General features: G+C 44.8%; 1 long non-coding RNA gene across 1 annotated transcript; it reads left to right on the plus strand.

Annotated features, from left to right (window-relative positions):
* The first annotated feature begins 7,541 nt into the window (after positions 1-7,541).
* Positions 7,542-10,454, plus strand: LOC129829067 (uncharacterized). The gene is made up of 2 exons (XR_008755332.1): positions 7,542-7,826; positions 7,925-10,454. It is a non-coding gene; the product is annotated as an uncharacterized LOC129829067 (long non-coding RNA).
* Positions 10,455-11,629: the final 1,175 nt, after the last annotated feature.

The raw sequence follows: 11,629 nt of genomic DNA on the forward strand, positions 1-11,629 counted from the left end.
CGAAGTGTGACTTGTCGTTCATTCACGCCATAGACTATAAAGTAGGGGTTCTCTTGTTCTGGACCAGAAGCCTCCGCAGTGTGCATGCTTCAACTCCCCGGGACCTGATTAGACCAAGGTTTCTCAAGTTCAGTTGAACTAAAGAGATCCATCCTCTGACTAGACTGCCTTAAAACGACATCTAAAAAGGCATTACATTTGATTGTTTTCCTACTGCTCTACACAACCTGCTCCACATTTCCAATCTGAATGAAGTATAGAAATGTTTCTAAAGGATTATGCGATGATGATCTTCATTTATGTCTTCACACCCCAGAGTTGATGCTTGGTGGAAGCACCTTTGACAGGAATTACAGCGGTAAATCATTTTAAATAAGATTCTACCGACCCTGCACAACTCTTAGAGCAACATATCCATTGTTTTTGTCAAAATTGCTAAAGCTCAATAAATTTGTTTGGAAGTCACTGAAGGACAGCAATATTCACATTTTTCTATTTTTTTTAAGCAGATTTATGTCAGGACTGAGACTAGACCCCTCAGGAACACTCAACACCTCTTAGAAAGCCATTCTGGTGTGTCTTCGGCATTACGATTTATGTAATTGTCCATCTGAAAAATACAACTATCCCAGGATTAGTTATTCAGAAGGCTGAGGCAGGTGTTCCTCTAACTTTTTACCTGGGCTTTGTTCCTTTCATATTTATTTTGATCCTGACAAACTCGAGTCTCTGACGGTGACAAGCATACCCATGACATGATGCTGCCCCCATGATACTTGAAAATACAGGGGCAGTGGCGTGTATTCATGGATGCCATGGGAAGCCAGGCTTCCCCAAAAAGGAAAAAATATATTTTTTGTTTTTCTGTCGTTCATAAATGTCCTTCACTAGAGGTTGAATGTACAGTGCCTTCGGTAAGTATTCAGATCCCTTTACTTTTTCCACCTTTTACGTTACAGCCTTATTCTAAAATTAAATAAATACAAATCCTCAGCAATCTACACACAATACCCCATAATGACAAAGCAATTTTTGAATAAAAAAAATACCTTATATACATAAGTATTCAGACCCTTTGCTATGAGACACGAAATTGAGGTCAGGTGCATCCTGTTTCCATTGATCATCCTTGAGCTGTTTCTACAACTTGGAGTCCACCAGTGGTAAATTCAAATGATTGGACATGATTTGGAAAGGCACACACCTGTCTGTAAAAGGTCCCACTGTTAACAGTGCATGTCAGAGCAAAAACCAAGCCATGAGGTCAAATGGAATGGTCCGTAGAGCTCCAAGACAGGATTGTGTTGAGGCACAGATCTGGGCAAGGTTACCCAAATACATTCTGCAGCATTGATGGTCCCCAAACACACAGTGGCCTCCATCATTCTTAAATGGAAAAACTCTGTTTTCGCTTTGTTATTATGGGGTATTGTGTGTAGATTGATGGGGAAAAGGTTTTATTTAATCCATTTTAGAATACGGATGTAACGTAACAAAATGTGGAAAAGGTCAAAGGGTCTGAATACTTTCCGAATGCTTGCATATCAGTGTCAAGGCTACTGAGGGGAGGATAGCTCATAATAATGGCTAGAACGGTACTTTTGGAATGACATCAACCCATGGAAACCGTGTGTTTGATGCATTTGATACCATTCCACTAACTCCGTTCCAGCCGTTACCACGAGCCCGTGCTCCCCATTTAAGGTGCCACAAACCTCCTGTAGTGTCAAGGCAGATGAACTAACAGGCTATAGAGCAAACAACGCAATTATCACAACACATAGGTTGTAAAATGCATTATTTTCCCTGGCTTGCCTTCCCCAGTGATTTTAACCACGCACCGCTTTATGTGGTAACTGGCCAAAGGGTGTGTAGACTCACTAGGCACTGTAGTGGAGCAGCAGTTTCCACTAGGGGACAGCAAAGGTCTATTTCAGTAAAATCACTGTCGACTACTAGATACATTATATCTGATGTTTTTATCTTTACAACTGTAACCAATTGCTGTATTGGTAACGAGTGAAATAAAAGTTTTGCAAAAGTAATGTCAGACATTTGGTAACCAGTTATTAATACCAATAAGGCTCCCCTGGAGTTTGTATACATCAATCATGTCTCTCTTGCTGCTGGTGATTCCCACCTCTACGCTGACGACACCATTCTGTATACTTCTGGCCCTTCTTTGGACACTGTACTAACAAACCTCCAGACGAGCATCAATGCCATACAACTCTCCTTCCGTTGCCTCCAATTGCTCTTAAATACAAGTAAAACTAAATGCATGCTCTTCAACCGATCGCTGCTTGCACCTGCCCGCCCGTCCAGCATCACTACTCTGGGCGGTTCTGACTTAGAATATGTGGACAACTACAAATACCTAGGTGTCTGGTTAGACTGTAAACTCTTCCTCCAGACTCACATCAAACATCTCCAATCCAAAGTTAAATCTAGAATTGGCTTCCTATTTCGCAACAAAGCATCCTTCACTCATGCTGCCAAACATACCCTCGTAAAACTAACCATCCTACCGATCCTCGACTTCGGGGATGTCATTTACAAAATAGCCTCCAATACCCTACTCAATAAATTGGATGCAGTCTATCACAGTGCCATCTGTTTTGTCACCAAAGCCCCATAAACTACCCACCACTGCGACCTGTACGATATCGTTGTCTGGCCCTCGCTTCATACTCGTCACCAAACCCACTGGCTCCAGGTCATCTACAAGACCCTGCTAGGTAAAGTCCCCTCTTATCTCAGCTCACTGGTCACCATAGCAGCACCCACCTGTAGCACGCTCTCCAGCAGGTATATCTCTCTGGTCAACCCCAAAGCCAATTCCTACTTTGTCTGCCTCTCCTTCCAGTTCTCTGCTGCCAATGACTGGAACAAACTACAAAAATCTCTGAAACTGGAAACACATCTCCCTCACCAGCTTTAAGCACCAGCTGTCAGAGCAGCTCACAGATTACTGCACCTGTACATAGCCCATCTATAATTTAGCCCAAACAACTACCTCTTCCCCTACTGTATTTATTTATTTTGCTCCTTTGCACCCCATTATTTCTATTTCTACTTTGCACATTCTTCCACTGCAAATCTACCATTCCAGTGTTTTACTTGCTATATTGTATTTACTTCGCCACCATGGCCTTTTTTTGCCTTTACCTCCCTTATCTCATCTCATTTGCTCACATTGTATATAGACTTATTTTTCTACTGTATTATTGACTGTATGTTTGTTTTACTCCATGTGTAACTCTGTGTTATTGTATGTGTCGAACTGCTTTGCTTTATCTTGGCCAGGTCGCAATTGTAAATGAGAACTTGTTCTCAACTTGCCTACCTAGTTAAATAAAGGTGAAAAAAATATATATATATATGGCAAATATACCACGATTAATGGCTGTGTCCAGGCACTCTGTGTTGTGTTGTGCTAAAAACAGCCCTTAGCCGTGGTATTTTGGCCATATATCACAAACCCCCGAGGAGCCATATTGCTTAACTAATGTATAGATCATGTATAGTTTTTTATTCTGACAATAAAGTTAGTCATTAGTGCACAGGTGTCAAACTCATTCCACGGAGGGCCGAGTGTCTGCGGGTTTTCGCTCCACCCTTGTACTTGATTGATGAATTAACATCACTAATTAGTTAGGAACTCCCCACACCTGGTTGTCTAGGGCTTTATTGAAAGGAAAGACCAAAAACCTGCAGACACAAGGCCCTCCGTGGAATGAGTTTGACACCCCTGCATTAGTGTAACGGCTTTCCTGAGGAGCAGGGATTCGACCAAAACGCAGCGTTGTGAAATTACATGATTTATTTAAACAAGACACAAAACTAACTATACTTGATAAACTACAAAACAAATAAACGATGTAGACAGACCTGGACACGAACTTACATATAACGTGAAGAACGCATGAAACAGGAAACAGACTACAACAAACGAACAAACAAACCGAAAACAGTCCCGTGTGGTGCAACGACATAGACACAGACACAGGAGACAACCACCCACAAACAAACAGTGTGAAAACACCTACCTTAATATGGCTCTCAATCAGAGGAAATGAAAACCACCTGCCTCTAATTTAGAGCCATATCAGGTCACCCTTATACAAACATAGAAACACATAACATAGACTACCCACCCAAACTCACGCCCTGACCGTCAAACACATACAAAATAACAGAAAACCGGTCAGGAACGTGACAATTAGAGGTAAAAAATAAAACATCTAAAATTAAACATAATTTAATATAATCTATACTGAACAAAAATATAAACGCAACATATAAAGTGTTGGTCCCATGTTTCATGAGCTGAAATAAAAGATCCCAGATTTTTTTAATATGCACCAAAAAAAAAATATTCAAATTTTTTGTACAAATTTGTTACATCCCTGTTAGTGAGCATGTTTCCTTTGCCAAGATAATCCATCCACCTGATAGGTGTATCATATCAAGAAGCTGATTAAACAGCATGATCATTACATAGGTGGACCTTATCCTCAGAAGAGGCGTGTTCATTTTGTGGGAAAACTTTTCTCGAGACTTAACAGCCACCTTCCCAAATGCAAGATGGCTCCAGTCACCATGACAACACAAAGACCCCCCTTGCCTACTTAACCTAATCACATGTAAGAAGAGCAAAAAGACATCATCATCACCTTCAAGAATTTCTACTAAGAGTCAGAAAACGTCATCTTCATCATTTACTCCACCTACATCAGCACCACCGGCAAAGACAACTAAGACTAAGAAAACATCATCATCTTCCTCATCATTGCAAACTACTAAGAAGAGTAAGTAGACACTGTCATCACCATCTTCATCTTCCACACCATCAACTAAGAGAATGAAAAAGCAGAAGCTCCTTGAGACTTTGATAGTCTCCAAGGAGAGTTTGGTTAAATATCCAGCCCAGACCCCCACGAATCTCAAAAATACAACAACCACAACCAAGCTCAACGCAGCGCCAGCCCCATTTCCTGCTACAGACACAGCCAAGACTAAACCCAAAGCTACTTCAGTCAAGCTCAATCAGCCCCAGCCCCAGACCCTGCTACAGACACAGCCGAGACTAAACCCAAAGCTACTTCAGTCAAGCTCAACGCAGACCCAGCCCCTGCTACAGACACAGCCAAGACTAAACCCAAAGCTACTTCAGTCAAGCTCAACGCAGCCCCAGCCCCAGCCCCTGCTACAGACACAGCCAAGACTAAACCCAAAGCTACTTCAGTCAAGCTCAATGCAGACCCAGCCCCTGCTACAGACACAGCCAAGACTAAACCCAAAACTACTTCAGTCAACCTCAACGCAGACCCAGCCCCAGCCCCTGCTACAGACACAGCCAAGACTAAACCCAAAGCTACTTCAGTCAAGCTCAACGCAGACCCAGCCCCATACCCTGCTACAGTCACAGCCAAGACTAAACCCAAAGCTACTTCAGTCAAGCTCAACGCAGACCCAGCCCCAGACCCTGCTACAGACACAGCCAAGACTAAACCCAAAGCTACTTCAGTCAAGCTCAACGCAGACCCAGCCCCAGACCCTGCTACAGACACAGCCAAGACTAAACCCAAAGCTACTTCAGTCCAGCTCAACGCAGACCCAGCCCCAGAACCTGCTACAGTCACAGCCAAGACTAAACCCAAAGCTACTTCAGTCAAGCTCAAAGCAGCCCCAGCCACTGCTACAGTCACAGCCAAGACTAAACTCAAAGCTACTTCAGTCAAGCTCAACGCAGACCCAACCCCAGACCCTGCTACAGACACAGCCAAGACTAAACCCAAAGCTACTTCAGTCAAGCTCAAAGCAGCCCCAGACCCTGCTACAGACACAGCCAAGACTAAACCAAAAGCTACTTCAGTCAAGCTCAACGCAGACCCAGCCCCAGACCCTGCTACAGACACAGCCAAGACTAAACCCAAAGCTACTTCAGTCAAGCTCAACGCACCCCCAGACCCTGCTACAGACACAGCCAAGACTAAACCCAAAGCTACTTCAGTCAAGCTCAACACAGACCCAGACCCAGACCCTGCTACAGACACAGCCAAGACTAAACCCAAAGCTACTTCAGTCAAGCTCAACACAGACCCAGACCCAGACCCTGCTACAGACACAGCCAAGACTAAACCCAAAGCTACTTCAGTCAAGCTCAACGCAGCCCCAGCCACTGCTACAGTCACAGCCAAGACTAAACCCAAAGCTACTTCAGTCAAGCTCAAAGCAGCCCCAGCCACTGCTACAGTCACAGCCAAGACTAAACCCAAAGCTACTTCAGTCAAGCTCAAAGCAGCCCCAGCCACTGCTACAGTCACAGCCAAGACTAAACCCAAAGCTACTTCAGTCAAGCTCAAAGCAGCCCCAGCCACTGCTACAGTCACAGCCAAGACTAAACCCAAAGCTACTTCAGTCAAGCTCAAAGCAGCCCCAGCCACTGCTACAGTCACAGCCAAGACTAAAGCCAAAGCTACTTCAGTCAAGCTCAAAGCAGCCCCAGCGACTGCTACAGTCACAGCCAGCACTAAAGCCAAAGCTGCTTCTAAGAAGAAGGTGTCACTGAAATAGCTAATTGAGCTATCCGCTCAGACAGCCAGAGCTGCTGCCACACTATCCAAGGATCCTTTAGCAGGGAAAAAAAGAGAAGCAAGATGCTTCTGGCAGAAGGTGGAGTTTGGGAGCAGTAGAGAGGAGTGGTCAGCTCAGACCCCGCATCCAAGACCACACCACCAGCACAGCTGACCTCAAACGTGACCGTCAGTACAGCAAGACAACCGCATTGGACCATAACCCAACCATAACCTTTGACCTAAAAAAAAACAGTCTACGCAGCAAGACAAGCAACAGGGACCACTCACGGTCAACCACGTTTCAACAGTGCTGGATCGTGTTCAGACCACGAACACTGATCATAACAAAGACCATCTATACAACAAGACCAGATGTCTTTTCGCGGTTGACCTTGTTCAAAGCTCAACCACAAACCCCGTCCTCAGTGGTAACCGTGAAACTGTTGGCATGTTAGCGCCCGAAGCTAACTCAGTCCAGTCGCCAACCCTCAGACCTCACTAACTGGACTAGTCACAAGCAAAAGCCAACACTAACCGAGAGAATAAGAGATCTCAACAGCAACATACAACCCAGCCTTCCCCCGTCCCTTTCAGCCATCACCTCTGTTCCCTCTGCCCCTTCCGTCACCTCTTCAGGATTACCCCACCGTGGCCTGCATAGAGGGTCACCCCACCTCAGCCTTTTAATTTCTCTCCCTCTCTCTGTGTCTCCATCCTTGTACTCTGATCCTGCCCCCCCCCCCCCCCCCCCCCCCCCGTATGGACGCAACGCTTGAGATGAGATAGGACTCAAGATAACGTCATCACCCTGCTATCTTACTGGCCCAATACTGGAAGGACTGATGCTTCATGCGTCTACTCGGTTCACTCCCTGTCTCCCATTCTCCCCTCCTCCTCCCTCTCACCCTCCCACTCTTTCTGCCCCTCCTCTTTTCTTTCTTTCACCTCTCTTCCTCTCATCGAGGACAGCAACGGCCAATCAGAGCGTGACGAGGGAGAGAGCGCCACTCACCACCAGGAAGTACGGCACTGAGCAGAGGATAATGGGTCAGTAGTGTTTGTCTCGTCCTACTTTATTTAGACTGGCTAACACCGTTAACCTTTGACACCCCTACTCCCTGTAGAAGAGATGATGAGTTGCAGGTGCACTGTCTCTAGGGGAGGTGAGGCTGAAGGAACTGCCTGGCTTGATCGCTAACCGAGCTCCCGTCAACCCCATACAGGGAATACTGGCCCTGCACAGAGGTAGGACACCCCACACACACACACTCACTCACACAGTATCTTTTTGATTATCCCAAGATATAGCTCACTTCCAACTGTCATTTTCTATCTCTCTCTAGGATAGCAGTGGTACTACGGGAGGTACTCTATATAGACGTGAGGACAGGTGGGAGCCCCTAGTGGTGGAGACAAGATGTGCAGAGCTGTAGTCTCGTGTTACCTGTAAATAAAGGCTAGAAGAGCTGAAGCTATGGCGAGTTCTCAACATAGAATCGTCTGTGAGAGGTGGGAGAATGTGAAAGAGGCAACACTAAGGTGCTGAGCGAAAAAGTCTCATTTCAGTTTCATGTCTTCTAGTCTAGACGTTATATATACACTATATATACAAAGGTATGTGGACACCACTTCAAATTCGTGGATCCGGCTATTTCAGCCACACCCGTTGCTGGCAGGTGTATAAAATTGAGCACACAGCCATGCAATCTCCATAGACAAACATTGGTAGTAGAATGGCCTTACTGAAGAGCTCAGTGACTGTCAACGTGGCACCATCATAGGATGCTCCCAGTTTGTCAGTTTGTCAAATTTCTGCTCTGTAAGTGCTGTTACTGTGAAGTGGAAACGTCTAGGAGCAACAACGGCTCTGCCGCAAAGTGGTAGGCCACACAAGCTCACAGAACAGGACCGCCGAGTGCTGAAGTGCGTAGCGCGTAAAACATGTCTGCCGGGACAGGGGCTGAGATTAAAAATAAAAGAATATAGGACAAAACACACATCACGACAAGAGAGACAACACAACACTACATAAAGAGGGACCTAAGACAACAACATAGCACGGCAGCAACACATAACATCACAGCATGGTAGCAACACAACATGGCAGCAGCACAAAACATGGTACAAACATTATTGGGCGCAGACAACAGCACAAAGAACAATAAAGTAGAGACAGCAATACATCACGCAAAGCAGCCACAACTGTCAGTAAGAGTCTTTGAATGAAGAGATTGAGATAAAACTGTCCAGTTTGAGTGTTTGTTGCAGCTCGTTCCAGTCGCTAGCTGCAGCCAACTGAAAAGACAAGCGACCCAGGGATGTGTGTGCTTTAGGGACCTTTAACAGAATGTGACTGGCAGAATGGGTGTTGTATGTGGAGGATGAGGGCTGCAGTAGATATCTCAGATAAAGGGGAGTGCGGCCTAAGAGGGTTTTATAAATAAGCATCAACCAGTGGGTCTTGCAACAGGTATACAGAGATGACCAGTTTACAGAGGAGTATAGAGTGCAGTGATGTGTCCTATAAAGAGCATTGGTGGAGCACCCTTACCTGCCGATCTATAAATTACATCTCCGTAATCTAGCATGGGTAGGATGGTTATCTGAATCAGGGTTAGTTTGGCAGCTAGGGTGAAAGAGGAGCGATTACGATAGAGGAAACCAGGCCTAGACTTAACCTTAGCCTGCAGGTTTGATATGTACTGAGAGGACAGTGCACCGTCTAGCCATACTCCCAAGTACTTCTATGAGGTGACTACCTCAATGTGCTACCATAGTGCAAATGTTAAAGTTTGGTGGAGGGGGAATAATGGTCTGGGGCTGTTTTTTATGGTTCGGTCTAAGCCTCTTAGTTCCAGTGAAGGGAAAGCTTAACGCTACAGCATACTATTCTATATAGACCATTCTAGATGATTCTGTGCTTACAACTTTGTGGCAACAGTTTGGGGAAGGCCCTTTCCTGGTGCAGCATGACAATGCCCGTGTACAAAGCAAGGTCCATACAGAAAGGGTTTCTCGAGATCGGTGTGGAAGAACTTGACTGGCCTGCACAGAGCCCTGACCTCAACCCCATCGAACACCTTTGGGATGAATTGGAACGACGACTGCGAGCCAGGCCTAATCGCTCAACATCAGTGTTCAACCTCACTAATGCTGCTGTGGCTGAATGGACGCTAGTCCCCGCAGCAATGTTCCAACGTCTAGTGGAAAGCCTTCCCAGAAGAGTGGAGGCTGTTGTAGCAGCAAAGGGGGGACCAACTTCATAATAACGCCCCTGATTTTGGAATGAGATATTCGACTAGCAGGTGTCCACATTCTTTTGGTCACGTAGTGTATCAGTATATATCTGAAGTATTTATGTGTTTTTTTCTTTTTCTTTCTGTTGTGATGAAAGGGAAGGATACTTCAACAGCACTTGTATTACTAGGACTAGTTAAGATTACTTGTTGTGTGAACAGCAACGAAGTGAAACCAGAACCTGTGAAGGGCTCCCAAGCCTGTCCACCTGCCCTCTGTCATTCTTGGACTGTCTTGTATATGGCTCATGATTTCGCTATACCATCAACATGCTACGTTGTAAGTCTGTGGTGCCTTGAATGAATTGAATGTGAAATAATGACCAGCAGTATGAGTTTAAACTGGACCCCACAACAAAGTGAATGTCTAAACTACCACCAATAATACATTTGTTGGAGAATGTATTAAATCAATCAGGCTGAGCCAGTTTATGATTGTATTCAAAATGAATTTATTATTGACCTATTTTTGCTGTTGTAGTAAACACACAAACTAGAAATGAACAACTGACAGTATTTTGTAACAATTTCTCTTGGAACACTTCAAAGCCAACAGAATAAAAAAGAACTTAATTTTTCTCGTGTTTTTCCTCTGGGGTTTTCCTTACAAAAAATTATAAATATTTATGTTTCACGTTTTCATTTTTTATACCAAAAAACCCCTATACAAATCATGTAGATAGCGAGACAGACCAAAAGAAAGTCAACAGTGAAAACGGGTCAAGAAAGTAGAAATGTATTGCTCTCCTTGGCGGAAAGGGCATAGCCTAGTACCTCAACCCCTCAAGACACTCCTGTGTGAAATTACTTCCCGTTCCCTATATAGTCCACTACTTTTGAGTCACATAGTTACATAGGCTCTGGGTAAAAATATATGGGGAATAGTGTGTCATTTGAGTGTCGACCAGCAGACACAGGGGTCCTCAGGACCAGGGCTGAGAAGGCCACACCCAGTGGTTGTGTTCCTCTGCTCAGACACTGCTGGCACATAAAGACCTTACAACGCCTGGATAGGCGTGCCACATATGTTCAAGCAATCTGGTGCCCGACGTCACGGCACAGTCAATGACGTGGCACGCAACCATTGGTTGATGTATGCAGGGAATAGGGATATATAGGGAACGTTTGAGCAGGAGAACACGACCATTCAATCCCTTACTCAGACACAAGACAAACTGACAAACAGGCAGTGACGTGTTCTCCTCTCTCTCTAAGGCCTTCAGTCTGTTCCTTCAGTCAGTTTAAAAGCATAGTTTACATACACTTGTCTCTCATCTCTCAACTGTGCGGAGGGAGAGAAGGATAGAGTGGAGGAGGGGAAACTAAGTGTGCTAGGGAACGAGTAACATTCCTCCGGGGTGAGTGAACACACGCACACACAACAAACATACAAACACACCAGCACACGTACACAGAGAGTGGACATACATATATATACACATATACCTTCCAGGGTCATTGTATCACATGACAGTGAGACATTGCCATGGTTGCGTGTTGACGTCGCTGGGACACACATCACTAACAACACAAATAATAGTGATGTTTCATTTCTAAAAAAGTAACTAAATCTAATCGAAATAAAAAAAAGATAAACATGTAACATTTCTCCCTCAATCTGAGGAGTTAGCTCCCCCCAACACCAACACACTTGTGTGTGTGTGTGTGTGTGTGTGTGTGTGTGTGTGTGTGTGTGTGTGTGTGTGTGTGTGTGTGTCTTGGTTCTTCTATACTTGTGGGGACAAGGATAAT

Source organism: Salvelinus fontinalis, chromosome 30 (assembly GCF_029448725.1).
Source record: "Salvelinus fontinalis isolate EN_2023a chromosome 30, ASM2944872v1, whole genome shotgun sequence".
Taxonomy (NCBI): Eukaryota; Metazoa; Chordata; class Actinopteri; order Salmoniformes; family Salmonidae; genus Salvelinus; species Salvelinus fontinalis.